This window comes from Sus scrofa, chromosome 4 (assembly GCF_000003025.6).
Source record: "Sus scrofa isolate TJ Tabasco breed Duroc chromosome 4, Sscrofa11.1, whole genome shotgun sequence".
Classification (NCBI taxonomy): Eukaryota; Metazoa; Chordata; class Mammalia; order Artiodactyla; family Suidae; genus Sus; species Sus scrofa.
Window position 1 is genome coordinate 92,829,385 of NC_010446.5, and position 13,379 is coordinate 92,842,763.

Below are 13,379 nucleotides of genomic sequence, written 5' to 3' on the forward strand. Positions count from 1 at the left end.
ATCAAAGTTTATAATAGATACACACACAAAATAAATTAAAACATAAAACAAAAGGCAGCAATCAGATCACAAGAAAAGACAGTAAAAAGAAAAAAGGAACAAAATCTACAAAAACAAGTAGAAAACAATCAAAAAACGGCAATAGTTGCTTTAAATGTAAATGGAATAATGCTCCAATAATGAGATATAGAGTGGCTGAATGAATGCAAAAGCAAGTACCTATATGTATGCTGCCTGCAAAAGACAGTTCATATCTAAAGACACACACAGATGGCAAGTGAGTGGATGGGAAAATGTATTCCATCAAATGGAAACAAAAAGAAAGCTTTGTAGCAACATATCTATCAGACAAAATAGACTTTAAAACAAGAGATAAAGAATAACTTATATAATGATAAAGAGTTCAATGCAACAAGAAGATATAACAATTATAACTGTATACACTATATATGTGTCCAACATAAGAACATCTAAATACATAAAGCAAATATTAACAAACATAAAGGAGAAATCAACAGTAACACAATTATAGTAGAGGACATTAATGCCCCCACTTTCATCAATGGACAGATCTCCCCCCCAGAAAATCAATAAGGAAACACTGAAATTAAACAATGCATTAGACTAGATGGCCTTCATAGATATAAATAGAATATACCATCCAAAAGCAGCATAAAGCTTTCTTTCCAAGGGCACATGGAACATGCTCAAGGATAGATCTATGGCAGGCCCCAAATCAAGTCTCAAGATACTTTAAAAGATTGAAATCATATTGAGCATCTTTTCTGAATACAACACCATGAGACTGAAAATCAACTACCATGGGAAAAGCCTAGAAAAAACCCAAAAATGTGGGGGCTAAACAACATGCTACTAAATAACCAATGGGCCACTGAAGAAATCAAGGAAAAAATTTTACAATAAAAGCAAAAAAATTTGTAAATAAAAGCAAGACACAATGATCTAAAATCTATGAAACACAGTAAATGTAATCTTAAGAGGAAAGTTTATAATAATATAATTCTACTTCAAGAAATATGAAAAACCTCAAATCTAAAAGAACTAAAAAAAATTAACAAATGCAAAGTTAGTAAAAGGAAAGAAATCATAAAGATCAAAGAAGAAATAAATGAGTGATTAAAATCTGTATAAAAGATCAATGAAACTAAAAGCTGTTTCATATATAAAAGATGAACAAAGTTGATACATATTTGACCAGACTTAACAAAAAAAAAAAAAAGGCAAGGGCCTAAATAAATAAAATCATAAATGAATTAGAAGTTAAAACTGACACCACAGAAATGCAAAGGATCTTAAAAATTACTACAATTATACACCAATAAATAGGCAACCTAGAAGAAATGGATAAATTCCTGGAAATGTACAATTTCCCAAGACTGAATCAGAAAGAAATAGAAAATATGAACATAATGATTATGACTAATCAGGAAGTTTTTGTAAACTCCCAACAACAACAAAAAAGTCCAGGACCAGGCAGCTTGACAGGTAAATTCCACCAAACATTAATTTTTTCTTCCAGTTTTATTGAGATATAATAACTTATAGAAATGTATGTTTAAGGTGTACGGCATAATAATATGACGTACATTCCTCATGAATGATTACCACTGTGCATCTGATACCCATGATCTGTTCATTTTGTGACTGGAAGTTTGCACTTTTTAATTTTTTTAATTTTATTGGGGTACAGTCAATTTATAATATTGTATTAACTTCAGGTTTATGTTAAAGTGAATCAGTTTTACATACACATATATCCATTCTTTTCTCCCATGCAAGTTATTACAGAACATTGAGTAGACCTCCCTGTGCTATAAAGTAGGTCCTCATTAGTTATCTACTTTATACATAGTAGTATGAATGCGATAATCCCATCCACCCAACTTATCCCTTCCCACCATGTTTTGCTGTGGCTGTGGCATAGGCTTGCAGCTGAGGCTCCAATTTGACCCCTAGCCCAGGAACTTCCATATGCTGCATGTGCAGCCATAAAATAAACAAACAAACTCAGAATGGATTAAAGACCTAAATGTAAGACCACAAACCATAAAACTCCTAGAGATATACATAGGCAGAATATTCTTTCATATAAATAGTAGCACTGTTTTTTGGATCCGTCTCCTAAAGTAAAGGAAATAAAAACAAAAATAAGCAAATGGGACCTAATTAAACTTAAAAGCTTTTGCATAGCAGAGGAAACCATAAACAAAATGTAAAGATAACCTACTGAAAAGGAGAAAATACTTGCAAGTGATATGACCAATAAGGGGTTAATATCCAAAGTATATAAAGAATTCGGGAGTTCCCCGTCGTGGCGCAGTGGTTAACGAATCCGACTAGGAACCATGAGGTTGCGGGTTCGATCCCTGCCCTTGCTCAGTGGGTTAACGATCCGGCGTTGCCGTGAGCTGTGGTGTAGGTTGCAGACGCGGCTCGGATCCTGCGTTGCTGTGGCTCTGGCGTAGGCCGGTGGCTACAGCTCCGATTGGACCCCTAGCTTGGGAATCTCCATATGCCGTGGGAGTGGCCCAAGAAATAGCAAAAAGACAAAAAAAAAAAAAAAAAGAATTCGTACAACTTGACATTATAAAAATACAATTAAAAATTGGGCAGAAGACCTGAATAGACATTTTTCCAAAGAGGACATGCAGATGGCCAACAGGCACAGGAAAAAATGCTCAACATTGTTAATCACCAGGGAAATGCATATCAAAACCACAATGAGATATCGCCTCACATTGGTCAGAGTGGCTTTCAACAAAAAGAACACAAATAACAAATGTTGGTGAGAATGTGGAGAGAAAGGAACCACTGTACACTGTTGGTGGGTATGTACAATGAAGCAGTCATTGTGGAAAACAGTATGGAGGTTTCTCAAAAAGTTAAAAATAGCACTATCACATATCCCAGCATTTCATCATGAGTATTTATAGCTGAAAACAAAAACACTTATTTGAAAAGATTCATGCAGCCCCATGTTTATAGCAGCAAAGTTTACAATTGCCAGGATATGGAGGCAACCTAAATCTCCATCAACAAAGAAATGGATATAGATGATGTGGTGTATATATACAATGGAATATTACTCATCCATCAAAAAAGAATGGCATTTTGCAGAAACATGGATGAACTTGGAGAGTATTATGCTAAGCGAAATAAGTCAAACAGAGAAAGACAAACACTGTATGATATCACCCATATGCGGAATCTAAGAAAAACACAACAAATTAGTGAATATAACAAAAAAATAAGCAGACTCATAGATACAGAGAAGAAACTAGTAGTCACCAGCAGAGAGATGGAAGGAGGTGGGCAAAATAGGGGTAAGGGATTAAGAGGTACAAACTATTATGTATAAAATAAGCTACAAAATGGGGGAAATAGTCAATATTTTATAATAACTATAAATGGAGCATAACTTTTATTTTTTTTTTCCCAAGCTCCCAATCCCTCCCACTCCCTCCCCCTCCCATCAGGCAACCACAAGTCTCTTCTCCAAGTCCATGATTTTCTTTTCTGAGGAAATGTTCATTTGTGCTGGATATTAGATTCCAGTTATAAGGGATATCATATGGTATTTGTCTTTGTCTTTCTGGCTCATTTCACTCAGGATGAGATTCTCTAGTTCCATCCATGTTGCTGCAAATGGCATTATGTCATCCTTTTTTTATGGCTGAGTAGTATTCCATTGTGTATATATACCACATCTTCCGAATCCAATCATCTGTCGATGGACATTTGGATTGTTTCCATGTCCTGGCTATTGTGAATAGGGCTGCAATGAACATGCGGGTGCATGTGTCTCTTTTAAGTAGAGCTTTGTCCGGATAGATGCCCAAGAGTGGGATTGCAGGGTCATATGGAAGTTCTATGTGTAGATTTCTAAGGTATCTCCAAACCGTTCTCCATAGTGGCTGTACCAGTTTACATTCCCACCAGCAGTGCGGGAGGGTTCCCTTTTCTCCACAGCCCCTCCAGCACTTGTTATTTGTGGATTTATTAATGATGGCCATTCTGACTGGTGTGAGGTGGTATCTCATGGTAGTTTTGATTTGCATTTCTCTTATAATCAGCGATGTTGAGCATTTTTTCATGTGTTTGTTGGCCATCTGTATATCTTCCTTGGAGAAATGTCTATTCAGGTCTTTTGCCCATTTTTCCATTGATTGATTGGCTTTTTTGCTGTTGAGTTGTATAAGTTGCTTGTATATTCTAGAGATTAAGCCCTTGTCAGTTGCATCATTTGAAACTATTTTCTCCCATTCTGTAAGTTGCCTTTTTGTTTTCTTTTGGGTTTCCTTTGCTGTGCAAAAGCTTTTCAGTTTGATGAGGTCCCATGGGTTTATTTTTGCTCTAATTTCTATTGCTTTGGGAGACTGACCTGAGAAAATATTCATGATGTTGATGTCAGAGAGTGTTTTGCCTATGTTTTCTTCTAGGAGTTTGATGGTGTCCTGTCGTATATTTAAGTCTTTCAGCCATTTGGAGTTTATTTTTGTGCATGGTGTGAGGGTGTGTTCTAGTTTCATTGCTTTGCATACAGCTGTCCAGGTTTCCCAGCAATGCTTGCTGAATAGACTTTCCTTTTGCCATTTGATGTTCTTGCCTCCCTTGTCAAAGATTAATTGACCATAGGTGTCAGGGTTTATTTCCAGATTCTCTATTCTGTTCCATTGGTCTGTCTGTCTGTTTTGATACCAGTACCACACTGTTTTGATGACTGTGGCTTTGTAGTATTTCTTGAAGTCTGGGAGAGTTATGCCTCCTGCTTGGTTTTTGTTTCTCAGGATTGCTTTGGCGATTCTGGGTCTTTTGTGGTTCCATATAAATGTTTGGATTGTTTGTTCTAGTTCTGTGAAAAATGTCATGGGTAATTTGATAGGGATTGCATTGAATCTGTAGATTGCTTTGGGTAGGATGGCCATTTTCACAATACTGATTTTTCCAATCCAGGAACATGGAATATCTTTCCATTTCTTTACATCTTCTTTGATTTCTTTGATTAAGGTTTTATAGTTCTCGGCATATAGGTCCTTTACCTCTTTGGTTAGGTGTATTCCGAGGTATTTGATTTTGTGAGGTACAATTTTAAAAGGTATCATTTTTTTGTATTCCTTTTCTAATGTTTCATTGCTGGTATACAGAAATGGAGCATAACTTTTAAAGCTGTGAATCACTATACAGTATACCTATAACTTATACAATGTTGTAAATCAACTATATTTCAATAAAAAAAAACAAAAAAAGAAAAGATGCTCAGCATTACTAATCGTCAGAGAAAAGCACCTCAAAACCACAGTGAGATATTCCCTCACATCTGTAAGAATGGATATTGCAAATAAGACAAGAAAAAACAAGCATTGGCAAAAATATGGAGAAAAGGGAACCCTCATGCACCATTTGTAATAATATATATTGGAAAACAGTCTGGTTGTTCCTCAAAAAACTAAAAATAGAACTACCATGCAATCCAGAAAATCCAGTTCTGAGTATTATTCCAAAGAAAAACAAAAATGCTAATTTGAACAGATGTATGCACCCCTATATTCATTACAGCATAATTTACAATAGCCAAGATATGGAAGCAACCTAAGTGTCCACTGACTGACGATAGGATAAAAAATAAGTGAGATGTAGCTATAGATATATACACAAAGAAATGTTACCCATAAAAAAGAATAAATTCCTGCCATTTGTGAAGACATGAGTAAACCTAGAGGGTATCATGCTAAGTGACATAAGTCAGACAGTAAAAGACAAATACCATGTGATTTCACTTATATGTAGAAACTAAAAACATGAACAAACATAAGAAAACAGATATCTTTTGTCCACAGACACACAATCTGCTCTGCTTAGCCATTTGCTTATTTTATGGCATTTCTTTCTGACACATCTACTACATGTGAGCAAATGTGCTATAAAAACACATTGACATTTTTCGTTCATTGCAAACAAGTTTCAGGAGTTCCCTTTGTGGCTCAGTGGTTAATGAACCCAACGAGGAACCATGAGGTTGCAGGTTTGATCCCAGGCCTCACATAGTGGGTTAAGGATCTCGCATTGCTGTGAGCTGTGGTATAGGTCGCAGATGTGGCTTGGATCCTGCATTGCTGTGGCTGTGGTGTAGGCCGGCAGCTTGTAGCTCTGATTCGCCCTTAGCCTGGGAACTTCCATATGCCTCAAGTGCGGCCCTAAAAGACCAAAAAATAAAAATAAATAATCAAACAAATGAACAAACAGGTTTCAGTGGCTCATATTTTAAAATACAGAAGTGAGTTGGAGGAAGGATTTCTTAGGTGTCTGTCTTGGGTACTTACCATCCCCAAGGACCATTTTATTTTTTTTAGGAAAATACAGCACCATGAAGAATCACCCCTGGAATTCTGGCCTACTAGTGAAACTAATACATGCATAATGAAAATAGTAGCTCATAGCTAAGAGATTCAAATTCATATAAGTGTATTTGCTGAACAGCTAGCAGTGACCTCACTGGGGGCATGTACAAAGGCCCCATTTACTAATCTCAGAAACTCCTAAAATAGGTACATTTCCCCCTGAAGTGAAAAGCTCACGGGCTCAGATAAATTCGGCAATTTATGGGTTATTCAAATGATAAGTGAAGAAGATGAGGCCGACATAAATCTGATACATGCCAAAGCCCCAACTTTCCCAGGACAGCGTATTATGGTACCAGCACATCTAGGGACGGCACTAGTTAGCACAGAAGCAATGCAGGTCAGCAAGTGCTTCCAGAATAGGAGTCACCAGCAACCTGACCCCTAGAGAGGCATTTCCAATCTTGTAGGAAACTCCCAAATGTGGGAAAAATAGCCCCTCTCTGACCATCACAGGGTCTGTGCCCAGCAAACCCCTATCATTGGGGAAGACTCTGTTAATGAAAATGGGGTGCCTAGAGTCTCTGGTTTGACATCGTTCCCCTGACTGGGGAGTATTTTACTATAAACAAATAACTTCACATTCTACTTTATAGATCATTCTTGACATAATTTTGTCAACATCATTGTGTTGCCACCAAGGGTCTGAAAGACTTTAATATTGTAAGAATTTAGCATTTTTTAGAGCTTCCTTGCCTGCCTGCTTGCATTTCTTACAAGCATCCTATCCTAATAAATCTGTTTCTTGCCTAAAAAAAATTAGCATTTTCAGACTTGAATTACTGACAGTAAGACTGTGGACTTCGAGGGTGAAGTTTCTTCTGAAGGGGGAAGTGTCTTGGGGTAAATTATTAGCACCCATGAAGCAGGGTTGGGAAGATCTGGCCATAGAGGAGCCCACCTTCACTTTCCCACAGAGCACTGAGCCCTGGGCCCTCAGGGCTGCATTCTGTCAGAAGGGGAGGTGCTGGGTGAGATCATGTTGCCTATGAAGCCACCTCAGGGTTCAGTGACCTCAGCAGATGGTGACAGGAAAGGAAGGTTCTGGATGTGCAGAGGCACAGGTGTACTCAGTACATATTTGCTGGTGAAAAGCAGTCCAATTTGCTACCTGCAGTTTAGCTGAGAGCTTCCTACCTTGGTCCAGAGCACATGTGACACCCAGTGTCCTCACAGGAGGGCTGGGACGAGGTGAAGCCACAAGACCCCCCTCTCAGGAGCCCACCCTGCCCTTGCCCCAGCCTGAGAGTGGGGCCTCCTGGTCTCCCCTGTTCACGGGGCCTCGGACCTACATCAGAAGGGGGAGGGGCAAGGTCCTGGTCACATCACAGATGACCCCTTGCTGTAGGGCTGTGGGAGCCCAGCACAGAGAGCACCTAGTTCCATCTGGGCAGGACGGGGAGGCTCCCAGGGGCCATGTGAGCTCCATCTGGAAGAGTCAGCAGACATTTGACAGGGGCGGGAGGGAGAGTCTTACTCCAGGGAGTAGGAGCAGGTAACAGGCTGGAGGTTGATGGGGCTCTTTCTTAGGTCCAGAAGGGAGGGTTGACCCCTAAAATGGGGAGGTTTTTCCCAGTTACCTGCAGCTGCTGGGGCTCTTCCTCCCTTCTGTATTCCCCATGGGTCTCAAAGGTCTTCGGGCAGGTTCTCCAGGGTTCAGTGAGTGGGGGTCTTCAGAATCTGCCCTCTTCCATGTGTGGTAGAGTGGTGTGGTCTGAGTCCCTGGAGTGTGTAGAAAGTGGAATGTGCTGGATGTTTCAGTCTGTTTTTACCAATTGAATGGAAAAGAGATGCTCAGAACCAGTTCAGTAAAGAACTGAGAAGAAATCTTCATAATAAAGGAAGTCCAGCAGAAAGAGGCTGACTGATGTGGTTGGAGTGAGAGTCACCCACTACCTGAGGTTTAGGCAGGAACCCTCACAGGAGGTGGGCACGAGCATGAGATGAGAGCAATTTTTCCACCAGTGGGGTCCTCCAGGTTTAAAAGGTAATGAAGGAGTCCCCACTGTGGTGCAAAGGGATCAGCAGTGTCTCTGCAGTGCCAGGACACAGGTTCAATCCCCAGCCTGGCACAGTGGGTTAAAGGATCTGGCATTGCCACAACGCCATGTGTAGGTTTGGAAATGCAGCTCAAAGTAATGAAGATGGAAAGAATCATGGGATGATGTTTAAAACTAAGATGAAAAGACCCTGTGAAAGCCAGACCATGAGACTCTCTAGAAGATTAGTGTTCACGGTCCCTGGAATGATGGCAGGTACACCAGCCTGCACCCCACAGAGAGTGAGGATCTCAGGGCCCTCCTGGGAGACCAGCTGAGGCTTCTCAGGCCAGCTGCATTTGCAAGTGTGGAGATTCTGGCCTATCTGTGACGCACTGAGCATAGGGGAAGTGGCTGTGGTTGGCCAAAGGTCACCTTGTTTCTCAGAGGCTGCTGAGACACACCACAGGCTTTTGTTCCTCTGCCAGTAGCGATGTGATAGAGGTGAGAGGTGGTCAGGCCTGGACTCCCTCCCCCTCAAGTGACTTCTCAAGGTCTGAAACCATCTCAGTGTAGGAGAATCACTAGCCTGAGAGGGACTTGGATCCAGAAAGACTACTGGTTGGTGGGCTGGAGACCTGGTCCTAGTCTTGGCTTTGCCAGGTACTGACTCTCCAGACCCTGGGCTTATCTATTAATGTCTTTAGGGCCTCTGTTTCCTCATTTGGAAAATGAAAGGTTATCTACGTAATTTTACCTATCTACATTTCACAGGTGAAAGTGCTTCATACACTGAAGAGTGCTAGACAAGAGGGAGGCATTGATGATGACTTAGCTGGCTGACTGGAGACTGCTGGAAATATAGGTTACATTGATTTAACAGCAGTAAATTAAGCAGTGACACCATTTATTCCACATATCTGACTTCTCATATCCTTAACTCTTTACTGCAAAGCCCCAGTAGGGCTCCCATTTCATTGCCACGGACACAGGGATCCATTTCATTTAACCTGAGCACAAGATCTCTCGTTACCCACCTTTGGGAGTCCTTCACCTCTACAGTGGTTTCTCTCAGACCCAGGCTCAAAAAATGGAGATAATTTCCAATTGTCACACAGAACAGTGTAGCTGTTTTAATTTTGTCTTTTGATGCTACTGCAAATAAGTTAAAGGAAATATATTCAGATCCTAATGGCCCTCAAACCCACCTGGGTCAGCTGGAAATTTTATGCTCTTTCTCTGGCTTTCAGCTATCTTTGATATAATATATTGTTTTAAAAAATCTTCAGTTGCCAATGACAGCATAGTTTTTAGCTAGTTTTAAGGGAAATTTTTACTAAAGTGTTCTTTTTTAAAGAAGAATTTTTGGGTAGGGTTGAAAAAACAAACTCAAGCTTGAGATCCTAGAAATGACACTGTAGAACTGGGCCTCTAAGAAAGCTGCTGCCTCTGCCATGAACTGGAATCTGCAAGATCATTAGATGCTAGTCTGTAACCATGCTATCCCACACCAGCAAAAGAGATACCCTGCAGCTTGCCTAGATCCCAGAATAACTCAGTCTTAAATAAATGTCCTGTTATGTAAAGACAGTGGCAGAACCTTAGCCATAAGGAGTCTGGAATACATGGCTTGGAACTTTTTTTTTTTTTTTTTTTGTCTTTTTGTCTTTTGTTGTTGCTATTTCTTGGGCCACTCCCACGGCATATGGAGGTTTCCAGGCTAAGGGTTGAATTGGAGCTGTAGCCACCAGCCTACGCCAGAGCCACAGCAACGCGGGATCCGAGCCGCGTCTGCAACCTACACCACAGCTCACGGCAACGCCGGATCGTTAACCCACTGAGCAAGGACAGGGACCGAACCCGCAACCTCATGGTTCCTAGTCGGATTCGTTAACCACTGCGCCATGACCGGAACTCCGGAACTTTTTAATCACTGCAGTATAAGAAAACATCCCCGATCAGAGATCAAATAAGAGTTGGATAAACCAGTCCCAACTACCAATCTTGTCCTCACAGATTTATTTCAAATTGTCTTTACTCTTCTCTTGAGTTTTGCATAATAGAAGTCCTCCTATGCCTTCTGTAATCATTCAACTTTACTGGATCATCAGCCTCCCCACTTATTTTCCCACCCACATTAACCATTTCACACCTATATTCACACCTGCCCTGTTGATTCAGCTCTGCCATAGTTTCTGTGAAAAAAAAAAAAAAAAATTCAGTTGAGACAAGAACATGTTTGTTTGTTTTTAACATTACTGCAAATTTTGGTCCAATATCCCATACTTTAATTTGTCTCTGAGAGAGCAATCTTGACAGGTTCTCAGCTGTCATCAGCACCCCCCTGGGGAATTCTGGTGAGAGAAACTTTCTTAACTTATTACACCAGTGAGCACAGTGAGAGCCAGAGATAGTTGTGCGTGAGAACTGAAAAAATGGGACCAAAAAAATGCAGATTTTCTCTTTCAGAAAATGTAGACTCCACAGCACAAAAGTTGCCAATGTTAAAGATGTGTAACACATAATGGTGAAGGGGTCAATTCACCAAAAAGTGATAATTATACTAAATGTGTATGCACCTAACAGACCTTCGAAATACATAAAGCAAAAATCTACAGAACTGGAAGGAAAAATGGACAAACCCATTATCATAGTTAGGTACTTTGAACAATCCCGCCCCAGTAATGAAACTAGTCGATGGAAAATCATCAAGAATATAAAACACCCGACCACCACCATCAATGACCTGCACCTGACTAACATTAATAGAACACTCCACCCAACAGCAAACTACACATTCTTTTCAAGTGCAAATGGAAACTTCACCAAGATAGGTTGTGGGTAATAAGAAAACCTTAAAAATTAAAAAGATTTGAAATAATAAAGTAAATTCTCTGAACATAATGTTTGGCTATAAAATAATAACTGATCACAAAGGAATTTTTTACTATAAAATAACAACTGAAACCTAACTAAAATATGTCCAGACACTTAGAAATTAAACGAGACACTTCTAAATAATCAATGAACCCTATACCAAAGAGAAAAATCTCAAAACAAATTTGAAAATATTTGAATTTAATGAAATAATGTATCAAAATTCATGAGCTAAAGCTAAAGCAGTACTTAAAAGGAAATTTGTAGAATTAAATGTTTGTATTAGAAAATAAAAAACATCTGATTAATACTTTAAGCTCTAGCCTTTTGGAACTTGGAAAAAGCAAAATAAACATAAAGCAAGCAGGAAAAAAGGAAGTAAGAAATGAAATAACAGAAACCAATAAAACTGATAAATCTAAAATCAGGTATATATTTTTAAACTATAGTTAAAATCATACTTAATCATGAAAAACTGCAAGTTTTTACCTGATTTTAAAAAGCAGGAAAAGATGTCCAATTAAACCATTTCTATTCAACACTGTACTGAAAGTCCTATCCTATCTATCCACTAAGGCAATAAAAGGAAATAAAAGCAGGGGGGAACCAACAATTATTTGTAGACATTATGCTTGTCTATGAAGAAAATCTTCTAGAACTAAGTTTAGTAAGATATACAAGAAAAAAAAAGGCCAATGGGAGAGAAAAAACATATTTTTGTGTGTTGGTAAAGGACATGAATATCAGGTTAGGAAGCTTCAGTTCCATATTGTGGGGAATCCACTGAAGTTCTTTTTTTTTAATTCAATGAATTTCATTATATTTATAGTTGTACAACCATCATCACAACCTAATTTTAGAACATTTCCATTCCAAACCCCCTGAGGTTCTATTTTTAATTTAATTTTTTTTCTTTGCATTTTTAAGGCTGCACCTGTGGCATATGGAGGTCATAGGGCTTGGGGTCAAATCAGAGCTGTAGCCACTGGTCTACACCACAGCAACAGCAACACAGGATCCAAGTTGCATCTGCGACCTACACCACAGCTCAGGGCAACACCAGATCCTTAACCCACTGAACGAGGCCAGGGATCAAAACTGCATCCTCGTGGATACTAGTCAGATTCATTTCTGCTGAGCCATGATAGGAACTCTTTAATTTTTTGGGAGTATAGTTGACTTACAATGTTGTATTAGTTTCAAGTATACAGCAAAGTGAATCAGTGACACATAAAAATATACCTATTCTTTTCCTCATATAGGTTATTACAGACTCTTGAGTAGATTTTCCTGTGCTATACAGAGGTTCTTGTTAATCATCTATTTTATATAATAGTGTGCATATGTTATTCCCACCCTCCCAATTCTTCCCTCTCCCCAATGATTTCACCTGTGGTAACCACAAGATTGGTTTTGAAATCTATGAATTTGGTTCTATTTTTTTTTTTTTTTGTCTTTGCTATTTCTTTGGGCCACTCCCGCGGCATATGGAGGTTTCCAGGCTAAGGGTTGAATTGGAGCTGCAGCCACCGGCCTATGCCAGAGCCACAGCAACGCGGGATCCGAGCCGCGTCTTCGACCTACACCACAGCTCACGGCAACGCCGGATTGTTAACCCACTGAGCAAGGGCAGGGACCGAACCCGCAACCTCATGGTTCCTAGTCGGATTCGTTAACCACTGCGCCACGACGGGAACTCCCTGGTTCTATTTTTTTAGTAATTTCTTTTGTGTAATTTTTATTAGATTCTACTTATGTGATATCATATGATATTTGTTTGTCTGACATTTCACTCGGGATATTAATCTCTAGGTCTATCCATGTTGCTGCTAGTGGCATGATCTCATTCTTTTTCATGGCTGAATAATATTCCATTGTACATATGTACCACATCTTCTTTATCCATTCCCCACTGAAGTTCCTGAAGAAGTCTGTAGAGATGGGGTTTCTTCTAGGAAGCTCTGCATAATGAATAAGAGGGTGCTACAGGGCACTGGTGGGACAGAGTCCCATTTGGCTTTGTAGGTATTATCTTAGCCTCATGTTCTTACCTCTAGTCCCTGATATATCCCCCTTACCATTCAGTCTCTTTTGAAAATATGAA